Source organism: Pithys albifrons, chromosome 22, assembly GCF_047495875.1.
Source record: "Pithys albifrons albifrons isolate INPA30051 chromosome 22, PitAlb_v1, whole genome shotgun sequence".
NCBI lineage: Eukaryota > Metazoa > Chordata > Aves > Passeriformes > Thamnophilidae > Pithys > Pithys albifrons.
In genome coordinates, this window is record NC_092479.1 from 6,208,469 (window position 1) to 6,226,405 (window position 17,937).

Here is a 17,937-nt window from a genome sequence, read left to right on the forward strand (position 1 = left end):
TGGGCACTTCCAAGCCCCACCTGTGGCTCCCACCACACCTGAACACCCCGGTAATCTCACCTTCATCTTCCAGAACTTTCCAGTCTGGAGACTTTTGCCAAGCTCATGGCATTTTATTATCTCAAAACAACTCCCAGTAGTTCAATACCAGCTCTACCACTTTTAAATCTCTCTCCTTGTCCGCTGTGACACCTCTCCAGCCCAGCAAAAGGATTTGCAGAATTACTTGAAGTAAATAGTTTAATATTATTCAACAGAGACACTATTTACAAGAGCCTGTGTTGACAGGACAAGGGGGAATGGCTGCACACTGACAGAGGGGTTGGGGTGGGATATTGGGAAGAAATTCCCCCCCTTGAGACTGGAGGGCCCTCCAGCCCCATCCCTGGAGGTGTTCAAGGGGCTTGGAAAAACCTGGGATAGGGGAAGGTGTCCCTGACCATGGCAGGGGCTGGAATTGAATGAGCTTCAAGATCCCTTCCAACCCAAACTATTCTGTGATTCCCTGATATTCCACTGAAAAGCCACAAGGCCTCAATGATACTTTCCTTCCCTTTCCCTTGTGCTGTCAGGAATCTTGTTTGGTCTAAATTTTGCAAAATGGCATCTCTGGCACAGGGGAGGGAGAGAAGAGCAGATGATGTTTTTGTGGCTTAAATATCAACAGCAGATAAACGAAGCCATTCCACTGATAAATTAGTCTCAGCTGAAAAAAAGAATAAATCAGAAATGGGGCAGCTGCCACTGGTAAAACCAATCAAGGCAGAGCCTGTGAGGTTAAATCATTCCCATGCCCCACAGCTCACCTGCTCCCCAAGTATATTTAACTGCATTACATAAACAGAATAAAGCAGGTGATTAATACGCCTTTGCTCGGGGATTAATATCTTGTCATCTCGGTGAGCGCAGGGACACATCCTGACACTCCTGACACAGGGGGAGGAGAGGCTAAAAATAACAGCCAGGCACTCTGCTCAGAGCCCCACGGAGAGCATTTCAGCTCTGCAATCAACACTTGGCCTTTACAAATACCAGCCCATTGATCTGTTTTGCCTACACTGAATTTTACATTCCCTTTACACTGATTGTGTTCCAGCACTGAGTTGTTATGGTGAGAGGGAAATGTTCCCTTCCATTTCAAGCTGTAGGAGCAATATTTCAGTGGTTATCACACTGCTCTACCATCTATTCTTTCACCTTGTAAAAGAATGGAGGCCTAAAAGAAGCATCAGTAAATTCATTAATATGCAGGACCAGTAGTTTTGTGCAAATCTTCCTGAGAATTTTGATCCCAGCATTCTGACTTCCTTAAAAATGGCAAACAAGCTCCTAAAAGAACAGATCCTAAAAGTGAAAGAAGGTACAGGGAAGTTACATTTTGGGTTCATTATGGATGTGTATGACAGGACCCAACAGCTGCAGTGGACACAGAGCCAACTGATCTGAGCTGGCCTTGAACCTTCACTTCTCACTTTACTCAAACTCCAACTCCTCTGTGACAACAAAAGGCACAGAAAAGTGAACCTGCTCCAAAAACCAAGCTCTGACCTGCACAGTCTCAATCCAAACTGGTTTGTCACCAAGTTCCATGGCCCACAGAGGGAATTTTGTCAGCAATGAGTACCCAAATTAGCTAAAAAAGAAGTGGCAGTGTCAGCCACACATCCCCCAGGAGCTTCAGTGAATCAGCTCTGTGCCAACTCATGGACCACACCACGAGATAAATCATGTTGCACAATGGTCAATATTTGCTCCAAACCAAACAAAGGCAAACATTACCTTTGGGAAACACCACCAGGAAGGCAAAGATAACCATCTGTCACAGCCTTGTGGTACACCACAGTGAACCAGTTTGGCCTGGGATTGACTCCCTTTTCTTCCCAGCAGCTTGGCTGGTGCTCTGCTTTGGGCTGGGGACACAGCAGTGGTGGGGACACAGCAGTGGTGGTGGCACAGCAGTGGTGGGGACACAGCAGTGGTGGGGACACAGCAGTGGTGGTGGCACAGCAGTGGTGGGGACACAGCAGTGGTGGGGACACAGCACTGGTGGGGACAAAGCAGTGGTGGGGACACAGCAGTGGTGGGGACACAGCAGTGGTGGTGGCACAGCAGTGGTGGGGACACAGCAGTGGTGGGGACACAGCAGTGGTGGGGGCACAGCAGTGGTGGGGACACAGCAGTGGTGGTGGCACAGCAGTGGTGGGGACACAGCAGAGGTGGGGGCACAGGGGGCTCCCACAGCATCCAAGGCTTTCCTGTTCCTCACACTGCCCTGCCAGTGGGAGGCTGAGGGAGATCATATATTTGGGAGGTGACAGAGCCACAGCTGACCCCCAGTGACCCAAGGGATAACCAACATGACGTGGTGCTCAGGAATAAAATCTGGGGAAGAAATAGGAATGGGGGTGTTTGGAGTCAGTCTTTGCCTTCCCAAGCAACCCTTGTACCTGGTGAAGTCCTGCTTTCTCAACTTTAGCCCTCCAGTCCAGTCCCTTCCCTACCCCACTGGGGTAGAAGTGAAGCAGCAGCTCTGTGGGGCTCAGCTCCTACCAGGGACAACCCACCACACACACACAAAGGTGGAGCAACTTTTGCAAGGTCAGGGATGTTCCAAATTCAGATTCCTAAGTCAACATCAGTCAAACTCTACAAAAGAACAAGTTCCCTCCACCAGCTTCTATTGAACAGAAAAACTTGAGGCTTTGAATTGCTGAGCTCAGTGTTCATCTGCCCACTGGAGAATTAAAAGTGATTATAAGTGAAAGTTCACACTGGGCATCTAGTGGATGGCTCTTATTACATCCCATGAGATAATTGCTCAGGAGCCTGATGAAATTTCCTTCTGGCTTTGGATGAACTGTGTTCCCTCCAGGAGGGAGAAGAAACAGCTCCAGCCATTTGCTTTAATTGGACCCGACAGTTTGCAGATTGTTGCCTCCAGCCTTGAAAAGCTCTGTAGTTGGGGCTGATGAGAATCCACTTTTTCCTCAATAGCAGATTTCAGAGTTAAATTTACATTGCATTACAGTAAAAACAAACACACCCTCCTCCCTGCCCACACACACAACCACTAGGTAATGTTGTTTAAGAAAAAAAAACAAGCTAAGTTTGCTAAGTTTGAATTAAGGTCTTTTTCACTTTACATGGAAAAAATGGGAGAATGGTATTTTAACTTTCCCATGCCCTCTGTGAAAGATCCCTGTGGCATAAGGAAAACAAAAATTCAGTAGCATTGCATCCCATCTCCTGCCAAGAATCACCATCACTTTTCTGACCTTTGGCATTCAGAGGTCAATAGTCAACCACTTGCATCCCTTGCAGGTCCTTCTGTGCCCAGAATGCTGACAAAAGCCATAATTTATAAAAAGATAGTTTTAATAACATCAAGTACAACCCATCCAAGGCAGCTAGAAAATCTCCATTACTTAAAGAGCAAGCTTAACAGAATTTTCAGCAAGGGTTTCAGTGTATTTTATCATGCCTTGTGGAAGAGGATGGACTAGGTGGCCTCAGCAAAATCCCTTCCAGAACTATTTTCAATCATCTAGAAATAGAGGATCAGACAGAAACATATTCCAACAGTGAGAAATCTGTCTTGGCAGCAGATTTCAACTGTGCTCTTACTTGACATTGCTCTGCTGTATTTCTCAGAGGCAAGACCATCTGGCCCAGAGCTGATGGTGTTGAGCCCTGGGAAGGCTCAGGTCTGCATCTCTCACACACCACCCATCAACTCCTATTTACCAGTAAAACCCGAGCTAAATCACTTAAAAGTTCATAAACCTCCAATCTAATTACACAGTGTCTGTCCAGAAAGGCAGTAAGTGCCCCCACAAGTGATTCAAAATCAAAAGACTGACTTACTGCAGGAGCAGAAAAATCAAGAGGAATTAATTCTGAAGCCCTGCAAGTAGAGAGGTGGTTGAACAGTGAGCTGAGAGAACCCAGTGCTGTGGCTCTGTGATAGGACTGCTCAGAGGTATTTAGACACTGGAGCCCTCAGAAGTGGTGGCACAAGAGGATTACAAAACATCTGAGTTAGGAACAAAATTTCCTCCAAAAAAAAAGTAGCTACTTCAGACTGGCACAGAGTGAGTTGAGCATAAAACCTGATGGATCTCTGATGGGCCTTGGGAGCTCCTCTTGCCAACTTCACACCCCCTCCAGGCTTTCAGAATGGTCAGCACTGCACTCCTGTCCATTTTCAGCCTGCAACTTGCCCTTTCTGTGCTCTGAAAGCAGATCAAAAGGCTTAAGTCTAATCCACCCTGACGTGCCTTTGGCCACAGAGACATTGGCTGAGTAGGAGCAGAAGGAACTGAGCAGTAGCTCTGGTTTCCTCCCAGGTACCCAGGGAAGGTTTGGGGGTCACCATGTACACAATTCACTTGCAAGTTTGTGCCTTTTACCAGTACAGATGTCATCTTCTTGCTCTGAGTGTTTTAAAGAACACCAGAACATTTTACAGATGGGAAATGGAGCCATAGCTCTACATGGAACTGATGGCAGAGCCAGGACCAAAGCTCACATATCCCAGCTCCAAGCTCTGTTCTCCACAGGAAAGAAGAAAGTACCAACCCACGATCCAGGAGCATCCCTGCATTCCTTGGGTCACATCCCTGGATCAATAAGATCATGTAATGGACTGTCCTGCTCACACACACCTGACTTGATGCCATTTTCCAGTCTAAATGCTGGAAGATTTTTTCTGTGTTCTTGGAAATTTCAACCACCACTACAACTCTCATTACAGAGGGAAAACAAATGCTTAAATTCTCTATGTCTCCCAAAAAACTTCACTTTCTCTTTGCTTAAGGAAAAAGGAGTATCCAATGATCTCTCTCCCATCAGAGCTTCTAATGAACGTATGGAAAGGTGTATTGGTCTCCCTCTGATCATGTTTGTTACAACACTTTGGCCCCTCCACAAATGCCATGAATTAGAATCCTTGAAAAACAACTAGACCTCAAATTGTTTGCTCACAGGCCTTTTCATTCTATTCCTGGATCCCTGGAAAAAAGCAACTGAAAATGGAAGGGCATGATCAGGACTGCTGTGAGTGGTAGGGTCACATTCAGCCCTGAATCCTCCCAGAGCCCAGGAGCAGTTCTGGAGCAGAGATGATGAGCAAAGCAAACAGATTTGATGGGAACAGGCAGGGACAACATGACCTCAGAGAGCTGAGAAAAACCTTCAGAGAAACCAGGTCTCTGTGAGCAACCAACATTACTAATAATACTAAAGGTACATAAACACAAGACAAGCTCATTTCAGATACAACTATCAAAGCCCTGAGCAGCCCATGGGGTTCTGTAGCCACCCACTTCTTGATCCAGGCAGCTTAGAAAGCCACGGACATGCCCCTTTCCCAGGAAAAATTAAAGGAGACAATTGCAACCACCATACTTGTAGCACTTCCATAGGTTTCAACTTCCAAGACATCTGTCCACGTTTTAGTGGCAGGGGGCTGTCCATGGGCTCCCAACTCTCCCAGACAATCCCAGCAGTGGATCAGTGGCCACTGCAAACCAAAGCAGGAAAATAACAGATTCCTCACACACAAATTTGGCACAGGATTTTCACAGTCCCCAGAGCTTCAAATGTGCACTCAAAATAAATGTCAAAACATGATGCTATACAGCAATATCAGAATAAGCAGAGAATTAAGACAAGCCAAATATCACACAACTATGAAGATTCTTCTCATGTCAGTGACTCAGAGAGCTGTGCTGTGCAAAGAGGAAGGGATGGGAAACATATTTACCTTTGAGAAGCCTAAAAAAGAGAGAGAGAACTGGGAAATTCTTAATATGTTGCAGCCACACTTCAGTCCTAAAGGAATTTACATCCTTCCACCACAGAAACAGATGAGACTAGTATGGAAAACAGGCATAAGGTGCTGAAAACACATCTGTGGTAGAGCTGGGACTACAGTGAGTTACTGACACCCAATCTACTGAAATGACCTGCCCCAGACACAAATCTAAACACTCACAGCAGAAAGCAAAGCTCAAAACAGGGTAAGAACTTCTCTACCTCTGCCAATGCTACCAAACCTTTGCCTTTCTGATTTCTGCATCCCTTGACAATATGCTCATCTATACTCTGAAAACATGAATGAAAAATTCAACAGGTAATCAAGTCTGGAGGAAGGTACTAGAAGGATGAACATCTGCATCATTCTTCATAGGAAGCAGTTTTAGGAAACCAAAGGGCTGCTAAAGAGAGGAGAAATAAAAAGGGTATCTCATTTGAGCCAAATAAACTCCTCCTATAGCAACAGAGAAGTGCAGAGGATGTAGTGAGGCTCTAAGCCAAAAAGAGAGAAGGTTGAGCAGCAAAGCCAAGCTCAAGTGACCTCCATGAAGGTGAGCCAGAGCTCACTCGTTTCTCAATGAGGCACAAATTGGAATTTGTTACATTCAGAAAGTAATTCCGCAGCTGAGCGTCTGCAGGGAAATCAGAGCAAACACATTCGGTGCTTCCAGTGCAGCTGTACCAACTTCTCCGGGCTTAAGTTCGGCCCTCGCTTCCCTGAGTCCCCCTCGGATCAGGGAGATCGTAAATATCCCAGGACACAGGGGAGAAAATGCCACACGTGCTTCAGAGCCGAGCCCCGTCCCGCACTCGGCACACGCTCCGGGGACACAAACACCTCTGAGGAGCCCCCGCCGGTGTTTCGGGTGTCGGAGGACTTACCTGCAGTACCTGTTTGGGAGCAGGATGTGTGTTCACATCCTTCGGCAGGCACAGAAACGCAGCCCCAGCGCGGCCCCAAGCCCAGCCCAGGGCGGCACTGCTGATCCCTGATCCCGGCTTAACCCCCGGGGGGAACGGGAACACCCGCGCACGTACCTGGGACTGCGGAGAACCCCCAAAGTCCTTCTCCAAGGGCTGTGCCCGCTCCGTGCCCTCCTTCATCCTCGGGGGCAGCAGCTCCAGCTGCTCTACGGCGGCCTGGACGGGGGGACAGCCAGGGGTGGGGAGAAGGCAGGGAAGGGGAGAAGGCAGGGAAGAAGGGGAGAAGGCAGGGAAGGGGAGAAGGCAGGGGAGAAGGAAGGGGAGAAGGCAGGGGAGAAGGGAGGGAAGAAGGGGAGAAGGCAGGGAAGAAGGGGAGAAGGCAGGGAAGAAGGGGAGAAGGCAGGGAAACGGAGAAGGCACGGAAGAAGGGGAGAAGGCAGGGAATGGGAGAAGGCAGAGAAGAAGGGGAGAAGGCAGGGAAGAAGGGGAGAAGGCAGGGAAGAAGGGGAGAAGGCAGGGGAGAAGCGGCTCAGGGGGCAGCAGCACCGCACCCGAGCGCTGGGGCGGCTCGGACGGGCTGAGCCCCGCCGGGAGCGCCCCGGCCCGCTCGGGAACCGGCACCGACGGAGCACCCACGGCACACGGAGTTCCCCGAGCCCCCCAGCCCCGCTCACCGCCGGGCCGTGGCCCCGCGGAGCTGCTGCCGCAGCGGCGCCGTCGACCCCGGGGCCGCCCCGCCCGCCGGCGGCACGACGGGAGCGGTAGTTCCGCCCGCCCCGCTCCGGGCACCGTCGCCTACAACTCCCGGGAGCCCGCGGGGAGCGGGGCAGGGCGGGCCTGGCCCCGGGGCTCCGGCCGAGCGAGGACTGCCGGCCCCGGGAGAGACTTTGGGGGGCTGGGGATGATGGGGAGTATTTGGGGTCGTGTCCTGTTGGCGAAGGGAGAACGGCCACGGGAGCCCGCGGGAGCGGCTGTGCAGGGATGCGGGAATGGTTGTGCAGGGATGCGGGAGCGGCTGTGTAGGAGTGCGGGAATGGCTGTGCAGGAATGCGGGAGCGGCCGTGCAGGAATGCGGGAGCGGCTGAGCAGGGATGCGGGAATGGCTGTGCAGGGATGCGGGAGCGGCTGTGTAGGAGTGCGGGAATGGCTGTGCAGGAGTGCGGGAGCGGCCGTGCAGGAATGCGGGAGCGGCTGAGCAGGGATGTGGGAGCAGCCGTATAGGGATGCGGGAATGGCTGTGCAGGAATGCGGGAGCGGCCGTGCAGGGATGCGGGAGCGGCTGAAGAGGGATGTGTGAGCAGCCGTGGAGGGATGCGGGAATAGCTGTGTAGGAGTGCGGGAACGGCCGTGCAGGGATGCAGGAGAGGCTAGCCAGGGATGCGGGAATGGCTGTGCAGGAATGCTGGAGCCACGCTGGGGGGGTGTTAGTTAAATGAGTGTTTTCAGCGTGGATTTAGGATGGCTTAATCTTACAAGTCCTTAGTTTAGTGGGTTCAGATTGAAAGAGAGTGGGTTTAGGTTGGATCTGGGGCTTTTTGGTTGCCGAGTGAAGCTGTGGCTGCCCCATCCCTGGAAGTGTCCGAGGTCAGGTTTGAGCAATCTGGGATAATGGATGGTGTCCCTGTCCATGGCAAGGGGTGGGACTGGGTGAGCTTTAAGACCCCTTCCAGTCCAAACCATTCCATGAGTCTATGAACTCTAAGGGACATTTGTGTCCTTGCTTGGCAGGTGGCCAGGAGGGCTTTGAAATCCCCCTCCCACTGCCTACTGCATCCTTCTGCCTGGATGATGTCCTTGGTGGCTTAAGTGCCACCATACAGGAATGTGAATGCCTGAATTGTAGAATCATGGAATCAAGGAATGGTTTGGGTTGAAAGGGACCTTAAAGATGATCCAATTCCACTCCCTGACGTGGGCAGGGACACCTTCCACTAGACCAGGTTGCTCCATCCAGCTTGGCCTTGAACCCAAAAGCACAAGTTACTACACTGTTTATACTGAACTTTCAGAGGCAAATTACGAGTTGGTATCAACTCTGTTATGACGATACTGATGACACTGTTCATGTAAACCTCGTCTTTCTGGGGTAGGACATGCACAGTCAACTGACTTTACCACTGCTGAGGTCAGAGACACCTTGTAAACAAGCTGGTTGAGTGAGATAAGGCCTTGCCAGGGTAACACCCTGCACTCACAACAGGAACATGGCAGCAAAGTCATAAAAACCCACATGTGCCATCCCATCAGGAGCATTATCAGAGCCCCAAAACTCAGAGGAGACAAAACCATCAGGCAGCAGCATTGCCTGGGGCTTGTAGAGACTGAAGAGAGCAAATTTCTGAGACACTGCCACAGCACTGTAGCTGTTCCTATGAGTTTTGTGCCTACAGGGTACAAAGGACCTGTCCAAAACCAGGCTTGTCATTGCCATGTGATAAAGCCAAACAGGAGGACTCGGTGTCCCTTGTCCTCTGTGTTGCATAAAAGTGCTGCTGCCCAGGCCAGTTAAACACACATTGGGGTGGCTGAACATGTGAAATGAGTGAACTGACCTGCCTTGGCCCCCAGCACAGCTGCCTTCTGTGTCACCCTTTGGTCACAAGGTGAAGACTGGAGTGCTGGCAGTTCTTTGGGAAGGTGGTAAATGGATCTGAGTGAGGACTGGTGCTCCTTCCCTCAGTTTGCTTTTGTCCAGGCAGATTTATGTGGGTGTAAATACAGAAACACGTTAGAGACAGGTAAGTTCAGCCAACACCAGTTGTCTGACAAGATCCATTCACATGGAGAGCAGCTGCTTTTGGGCTCTCTCAGTAAACACAGAGATAATTTAGGCCTTACTTCTGCCACTCCCTGTAAACATGAATTTGCACTCCCAGGCTCTGAGTTATGTCAGATTGGTTGGTTGAGTTTTTCTCCCAGCTCATGTCTCTTTAAAAAAAATAAAATTGGAAGACTGTTAAACTGTTTGTGAAGGCACCTTCTCAAGCATCAGCAGCCCAAAATTAATAGGTTAAAATGCAGCAATGAAAACTCAGGTTGGGTGTTGGGGAAGACTTGGACATTGTAATGTGTTCTGCAAAGGGCTGGAGTTGCACAGCCCTGGATATGGCAGAGAAACCTCTGTTCTTATGTGGCCCTCTCCTTTTTCAAAGATATTCCCAGGAATCCTCCTTTGCCCACTGGATGCCGCTGTTACACAGAAATAGCCACGGACTATTCCTTAGGCTTCTTGTTAAGCACCTTCTGTCAGCCTTGGAAGCCACTCCAGGGGCAGCCAGGCCTGATGGATTTGGCCCTGTTAACCTGCCTTTTTTCCCGAAGGAAGATTCCTTAACATTTTGCAGCATAGTGACATGGCACATGGAAAACTTGGGCCACCGAGGGTGGTCCCTGTGTGGTGGCAACACCAGCAGCAGGAACTGAGTGATGTTCTCTGAAGGCAGACAGTAACATGGAAAAAAGATATTGGCTGCTGAGGGGGAAACAAGTTGTCCAAGACGTGTCTTTGGGTCATGTAAGAAGGACACTTTCCCCAAGAACCATGTCCTGCAGTGCTATTTTGCATGTTTAATACAAGGTTTTATGTGGAAAAATTGGTTCAGAGAATTCTCTCCTTAAAAGCAAAGCCTGGAAGCAGCAGCTTTCCCTGGATGCCACACTGATGGTGCAGTTATACCTTGTGGCACTGCCTTCAGAGGCACTGACCTGGATAGGATATGTGTGCCTCCACTTTCCAGAGAAAAACGAGTGGTATTTATAGCTCAGCTCAGCCTCAGAACAGAGGAAAGTGACCTACATCCAGTGCCCAGCTTTGGGAATTAACTTTGAGGAAATTCAGTTCAGGCTGAATTCAGAAATTCAGACCTAAATTCAGATTTAGGTCTCTCCTCTGAAACAAATGGAACGACGACTTAATAGAATCCAAACCCAAGGGGAATTCCTCTTTAGTCCTTTCCAACAATTTTTAGCACTATAAAACAACTGGAAAATGTACCAAAGAAGAATAATTAAGAGTAGTTGTACCAGATGAGTGACAGATAATCACCTGTGCCAGCAGTTCTGCTCTTTGAGTGTATTTGGAGTCCCCTCTTCCCCACCATGGCTGCTTCCAGACAATATCTTAGACAGGATCCATCCAATGCTCAGCATCACTGAAAAATAGGAAAACTGGATCAATCTGTTTCATCCAGTCTTCTGGCCTTGACTGAGTGTCCAAGTAGTGCCAGGTGGAAGACTGGCTGAATTCTGGGATGACTGTGCCTAAAGCCCAGGGTTGAGTGGAGGAGTCTAAGAGGAAAACTCTTAATAAATTGCTAAATATCAAGTTCTTCCCCTGCCTTCTGCCCACTTCCACTGAAGCACATCCACAGGCTGAGAAAAAGCTATATGTAAAAAAAAAAAAAAAAAACAAGAAAAATAGGCAGATTTCCATTCAGTTATTTCACGTTTCTAACTTTGGGGTTAAATTATTTCAAAATCAGAAATGTGTTCTCAGCCTCCCCTCTTTAATATATGGGTTATTTATTGTGCTGGGTGAACGCAGCATATGGAATTCTGCAAGGGAAGCCTGTCCATGCTGCTATAATTAGCTGGCAATGGTGACAGCAGGCATCTTGGCTTCATTATTTTAAAATTCTCAGCACTGTATTGTGGGATGAATTTCTACCCCCTCAGAATGCTAATGCTTGGGAAAGCCTGGGAGTGCAGCATCCTGCTGCATTAATGTAGCCTCCAAAACCCCCAAGTGATCCCAAGTGTGACTGCAGTGAAATCAGTGGGATTACACCAGTGTTGAACCTGGTCCCAGCCACAGAGCAGACAAGGAAACTAATCCTCCTTTTTTTCCCCCTGCTCCTGCAGTTATTTAAGCAACTTACTCATGTACCTGGGGTCAAGTTCTGTGTGGCTGTAAATGAATGTCTGTCTTTGTTCCTCCCTGCACCAGGGGAATTAGGTCCTTGTGCCTGCCTGGCTGCACTGTGTACACAACCTCTTTATGAACAGTAACAGTGTGTTGCCAGATCCTCTCTTAAAACCGAGTTAATTTTTAAAAGTAAATACCAGCCCCACCCTCCCAGTCCTCAAGGAACAGGGAGCCCCCTGCAAGCCCAGGTTTGGAGAGCTCTGCAAGCTCTGGCTCCTGCAGCAGCTGAAAACCCGGAGCATGAAATCCTGGAGAGTCCCAGAAGGGACATTCCATCTTTGCTGCAGGACTGTTGGGGCAGGAGGGATTGTAATGCTGATCATTCCCTCGTTCTCCTACCAGAGTCCACTCTCCACTCCTGACTGTCCCTGTGGTGCCAAAGGAAGGAGATTCCAAGGGCTGCCATTCACTGACACATCCCTCTTTTCTATCCAGAGCCCAGACATGAAATCTGGTGGGAGCAAACTGCAGTGAGGAGTGGGAGCCACTGCAGTGCCCCTTTGGGCTGGACATGCCAGTGGTAAACAAACAAGGCAAATAAACAAGGAGCAGAGAAAAAGGGGAGTAACTGGCAGAGTTTCAGAGAGAAAAAGCTGAATATCAGCACAATTGTCCTATGCTGTGCTGTGTTCCTTGGGGTGTTTGTCAGGGCACTGTAGGACTAAACCTGCCAGGCAGAGCATAACCATCAACTCATCACCTGGAGAAGAGGGGCCTGAATTACTTTGCCCTAAAGGGGCTTTTTCTTTGTCTAAATGATATAAAGAGGGCTGGGAGAGTCACTTTCCACAAGGTTTATTATTCAGTGTTATGTAAGAGACAGAGTTTGTGCTCCTTGAGGTTGACTTTGCAGGCAGTGCTGGCCAGAACCTGCATTTTTGTGCAAGAGCTGAGGGCCTGCTGGCCAAGTTGGCTGCTCCTGCCTCCAGCCACAGGATCTGAGAGTCCCAGGCACTTCTGCAGATTTGATCTCCCCATACAGCCTCTGGAATGTGTGCAGGAAGCAAATGCACCATGTGCTTTATCACCTCGGGGCTGGTCAGACACTCAGAGCTGGAGATACAGGCAGGTAACAATTTCTTGTATTTAGAGGTCTCTCTGTAATTAGCTCATTGTCAATTTGATTGTTGGCCACGGAGAGAATTTTTGTCAGGTTATTATAGAACAGGAGCTGATTTCCATTTTTATAGCTCCGTGGTGTTCTCCCTATTCAAGTCTTACCATTAAACATTCCCATTCCATGCCATGGGGATGTACACCTGGAAGGAACCTGCTGAAGAAAACCACCTTAGGAGGATCCCCAGGCAGTCTGAGTGGTGGGTGGGATCCTCTTGTCCCTGTCCTGCAAACAGATGTGGACCTCAGACTCAGCATCTCTGTGGTAAATCCATTTAGACTCTGTTCCCCTTATGGAACTCTGAATAGAATTTGCAGAACCAAATACATGATTCAGGAAAGTCTATTCTATTTTAAATCAACAATGACTGAGCAATATATAAAATCTCACCCTAAATCTGTCGATGGCAACAGTTAACACAGTGACAAAGCAGAGATGACTTAAGCCCTTGGCTTATTGGGGTATTAAAAACCAGACTGAAATCTCCCTGGCTGACACCTCACATGCAAGTTGCTCATAAATGATCTTTCCAGCTTGGTGTATCATGGGCATCTGAATAAAATAAAATATAAAATAAAATATAAAATTAATTAATTAATTAATTAATTGAATTAAATTAAATTAAATTAAATAAAATAAAAATAAAATAAAATAAAAATGAATAAAAATAAAATAAAATAATGAATGAATAAAATAAAATAAAATAAAAATAAAATAAAATAAAATCAATAAATTAAATAAAAATAAAATAAAAATAAAATAAAATAAAATAAATAAAAAAATAAAATAACTAAAATAAAATAAAGTAAAATAAAATAAAATAAAATAAAATAAAATAAAATAAAATAAAATAAAATAAATAAAAGTAAAACAAAGAAGCCCTGTGCCCAACTGAGGAGGCTGGCTGTTTCCAACAGAATGCTTGTGCAGGCATGAAGCTTCCCCTGGAAAAACACTGGAGTGAGATCAGGAGGAATTCGCATCTCTGTGTCATCCCAGGATGCCACATGGTGCAGTAGAAAATCCTGGAGGAGGAAGCAGAACACGCAGATCTGCTGTTGAGTGTTCTGTGTCAGCTCCATGCTGGGGGTTCTCCTCCCACCATCAGCTGTCTGCCTGAGGACTGGACTCCTCAGCAGCTCCAGCCTTGGCTGAGCCAACCACTCAGATGGGAATACAAGTTAAGGGGTCTCTGGTTTTCCCAGCAATTCCCCCACCAGAGTACAGTAACAAATGGCACATCACCCACAGCAAGGAAAATGTCTGCACTTCCAGGTGTGAGAAACTGTTGGACGACCAGAATGGTGTGGCTGATGCACTTTCTCAAATATATATTTTTGAGCAACGTTTTGTAGTCTGCAGGACAGCACCTGGCTGGGTTTCTTTCTGAAGAGGTAGAAATAAAGCCCAGCAACACAGAGGTGCTTCAAAGAACTGCACACCACTCTGCTGGCTGGGCCATTCTCATGTCTGGAGAGTCATCTGAGTGTGAACACAGGCAGTTTGAAGCAGATGTCACTCATCAATAGCAACACTGGACTTCCTAAAGCTCGGTGGTCAGGTAGGATGAAAAATTTTCGTGCTTGTGCCAGTGCTCTTTCTGTGGCACAATTTCTCTCCAGGTAGAACAGAGCCCATGAGGAATAGAAGGAAACTGCAATCCTAGAGATAAATCCTTTCACTGTTAGATGAGGCAGGAAACTGAAATCCTAGAGATAAATTCCTTCACTGTGAGATGGAGAAGGCTCATGCCCATGGCTCTGGTTACTCCTGCCAAGCTGCTCTCCCAAGGGCAGAGCTTCACCCACTGCCTCGCTGGCTTGGCTCCAGTGCAACCACCTTTTTCCACTAATGCTTCCTTGGAATGGACACTTGAGGCTTTATCCATGATAACCACGTGCAAAGACTTCTCCTGGCACCTCTGCTTTTGATCTGACATGGGGACAAAAGGATACAGTGAAAGAAGAGGAGCCCCAACCATCATGGGCTTGGCTGCCTGATGCTTTGGGGCTGAGCAGAGCATGGAGTCAGAATCCCCTTCAGTTCAACAAGCCCAAAATCTCTCTGCTATTTTGCTATTGTTTTCTGGCACACTGTACTTTTATTACCTTTGGAAGCTGGAATGTTCCCTGGCTCTGTAAAACTGCCTGTACCTTGAAAAAGCAGTAAAGGCTTTGCACATATTTAAAGGGCACTGGTTTCCCTTTAAACACTTTCAGGAGTGACACTGAAAGCAAACAGGCAGTGGGGCCACAGGACTGGAACTGTGCTGTGCTGCATCTTCTATGCAGAATATGCTCTTTGCCTCTTCTTGTTTGGTTTTGTCCCTTTGAATCCAATTCTCTTTGCTTTGGTTTAAAACCAAACCCAAATCACACACTGGTTCAGGACTCAAGGCAAAGTATCCTCTGCAGGAAGATTCCCAGTCCAAAGGGTGAAAAATGAGGTGGAATTAAAAGGTAAAGATGCTTTCTATTTCCAGACGAACTAAGATGCAATAGTTCACATGGTGGAGGTTTGTTTGCATGGTAAGTTCTTCAAATAAAGATTGTTTTTTGAAAGAATAATGAGTTTCTCTCAGAATACTTTGGGAGCTGATGTTTGAAGGTAACATGCCAAACTACCCAGACATCTTCTAGTAATTGTGGATGTAACAAAATTCCTCTTGCACTCCAGTGTCTGATACTCTTCTGGATGATGAGTTTGTCTCCAGAATGTTGTCAAAAAGACAAGGTTTATGCTCACTTTGCTCCCTTGTTCCCATCCTCCTGTGTTATGGCCATGCCCACAGTTGGCTCAGTGCCTGTCCCTGAGGTCTGACAGGGCTGAGGGCACCAAGAATTCTTCAGCTCTCATATCCTCAGTTTTAGGCACACACAGCACTGAGATGACTCAAAGCACATCCTTGGGCCTGGGGAAAAGAACTGAGAGCAATGAGCCAACGTGGCATCGTGAGAGGAAAAATAATTCTAACAAGGCATCCTGAAAAATGGTCCCATCAGCTCCCTGGGGCAGCCTCTAATGAATCCTAATTAGAAGCTGTCACTCCTTGTTATGGGAGGGAAGGAATGGTTCAGCTTTCCCACCCCTTAACCTTGGAGACACAGAGATGAGATCTGTTCCTAGGAATTGTTTAATTTAGGGCATTTTTGCTCCTGTAAGGAATTCTTTGGGAGTTTCAGGTGCCTCCAGGAGTGCTGGCAGGTCCTTCTAATGCTCTAAATTCACGCACATACAGATGCCCACTTGAGAACACTTTCTCTTTTAAACATTTGTGCCTGTCATTTCTCATTCTCTGGACTCCTGCCTCAAACTCCTCTCCTGCTCAGCCTGTTCCCTCCCACATTTATGCACTGAATTCCCAGAGTGGATCTCTCTGGAATGCTCATGCAAGACCCATAAAGTCTGTAGGGTGACAATGTCCTGCTCGGCCAATTTCAAGGGGTTGTGGCTGTCGCCAATTTGGTCAGTAGGTTTATAAAACACAGCTGTGAAACTGCACCCCCTGAACAATCCAGCCTCCCCTCTGCCTCCCACCAGCACATTCCTCACATCCATCTTTTGCAGACACTTGGTTTCTTGACAGCATTTACATAACCTGGCTGAAAACACTCCCACAGCCGATTAAATGCCTGCTATGAAATCCAAAGCTCTTATTAAAAGGATGGAGCTTTCCAGGACTGCAATACTTGCACAGATGGTTAATACCCATGGTTTGTTCTACAGAGGGGAAAGTGGCATTTTCTTCACAAGTACATCCAGTCAGAGCTTTCCCATGGGAATCGCTTGTTTTGTTCAGATTATTATTTTAAAGCTGTCATCAGATGTGATCACCCACTGGATTAGAGGGAGCAAAAGGAGATGATCAGATAATCCCTGAGGCACAAAGCATTTGGAGCTGGATTTGAAGGGAGCTGTCACCTATGGTCAGTTTGTTTAGCTCAGGGTTCTCTCCTCCTCTGTACCTTCCTAAAAATACTTGTGCCCAGTGGCTGTAGACCTTTAGAGATGTGGGATGTTGTAGTAATTTGCACAAGGAAGAATCCTCTGAATCACATAAATACTGGCAAAGCACGAGCAAGGAGCAAAGCCTTTGGCTCTCACCATGGCTGTCCTATTCATCTGGCCCTAGATCTGCTGCAGAAATAGAGTTAAATCTATAAGTGCCTTTATTGCAGAGTAAAGCACTTGATTCCAGGAATTCTGTCTCTGATAAACATTCCCTAATTCAGGATTTTAACCTTTTACAGACTTCTCTCTGTCAAAGCCTCAGAAATTCTCAGTTTTTCTCAGGCAGGAACCAGCACATCAGGAAGTAATTAATGAGAGCAGAAGAAAGAAAAAAAAAGAAGAATGTGCTGAATAGAGGCAAAACTGAGACTCAAGGCTCTCATCCCATGGGCTGCCTGCTCAGTCCTCAAGATGCAGACAAAAGACATTCCAGTTCCTGACAAACAGTCTGAAGAGATGCTGGAGCATTCAACAACCCCAGGGGTAAAGTCATAGTGGGAGAGTAAGAGTGGCAGATACGTGGTAGGTGGAGTGTCTTGAACTCAGATATGTGAATCAGGTTATCCCTGGTTCTACAGGCACATGATCCATGGCAGACAAAGACTGCAAGGAGCATCCCATCAGTGCTATTCTGGTTTTCACCAAGACCTAAGCAGTAAGGCTGGAATAACCAGTTAATTCATTAAGGCGACTCCATAACATTTTCTGGAATCTGTACCCAGAGTCAGGACCATCAGCCTAAATCATCCCATTTCCAGTAGGCTGAGTCTCACCCAAGGTCTGGTAAACACCTCAAACAACATATCAAATCCACTTCAAATACCTGGGGAGGGGGGGAAGCCTCACAATATAAAAGTTACTTCGGATGAATCATAACCTTACAGGAATTGCTGGGCCTCAGTTTTCCCATCGACAAACGAGGGTGACAGAAATGCCATTCAACTAATTCCCTGCAGTGCTGTAAAGCTCATTTGATTAACATTTATAAAAACCACACATGATTCTTAGAGGGGAATTGCTGATGAAGAATTGTTATGATTGTTGCTTACTCCCCAGAGGCCTGAAATATGGAACTTGGCAGAATTCCAGAGGAAATATCCCTGTGAGCTCAGACAAGAGATGAGCCAGCCTAATAGTCAGACTG

General features: G+C 47.4%; 1 protein-coding gene across 6 annotated transcripts in view; it reads right to left on the reverse strand.

The window, feature by feature from the left end:
• Positions 1-7,503, reverse strand: part of MIB2 (MIB E3 ubiquitin protein ligase 2) — a 42,385-nt gene extending 34,882 nt beyond the window's left edge. For all 6 annotated transcript variants that reach the window (XR_011699560.1, XM_071575439.1, XM_071575438.1 and 3 more), the window contains exons 1-2: positions 7,416-7,503; positions 6,856-6,957 (exon numbers count right to left, since the gene is read on the reverse strand). The gene's annotated coding sequence lies outside the window, so the exon portion shown is untranslated. The remainder of the gene's footprint in view (positions 1-6,855; positions 6,958-7,415) is intronic.
• Positions 7,504-17,937: the final 10,434 nt, after the last annotated feature.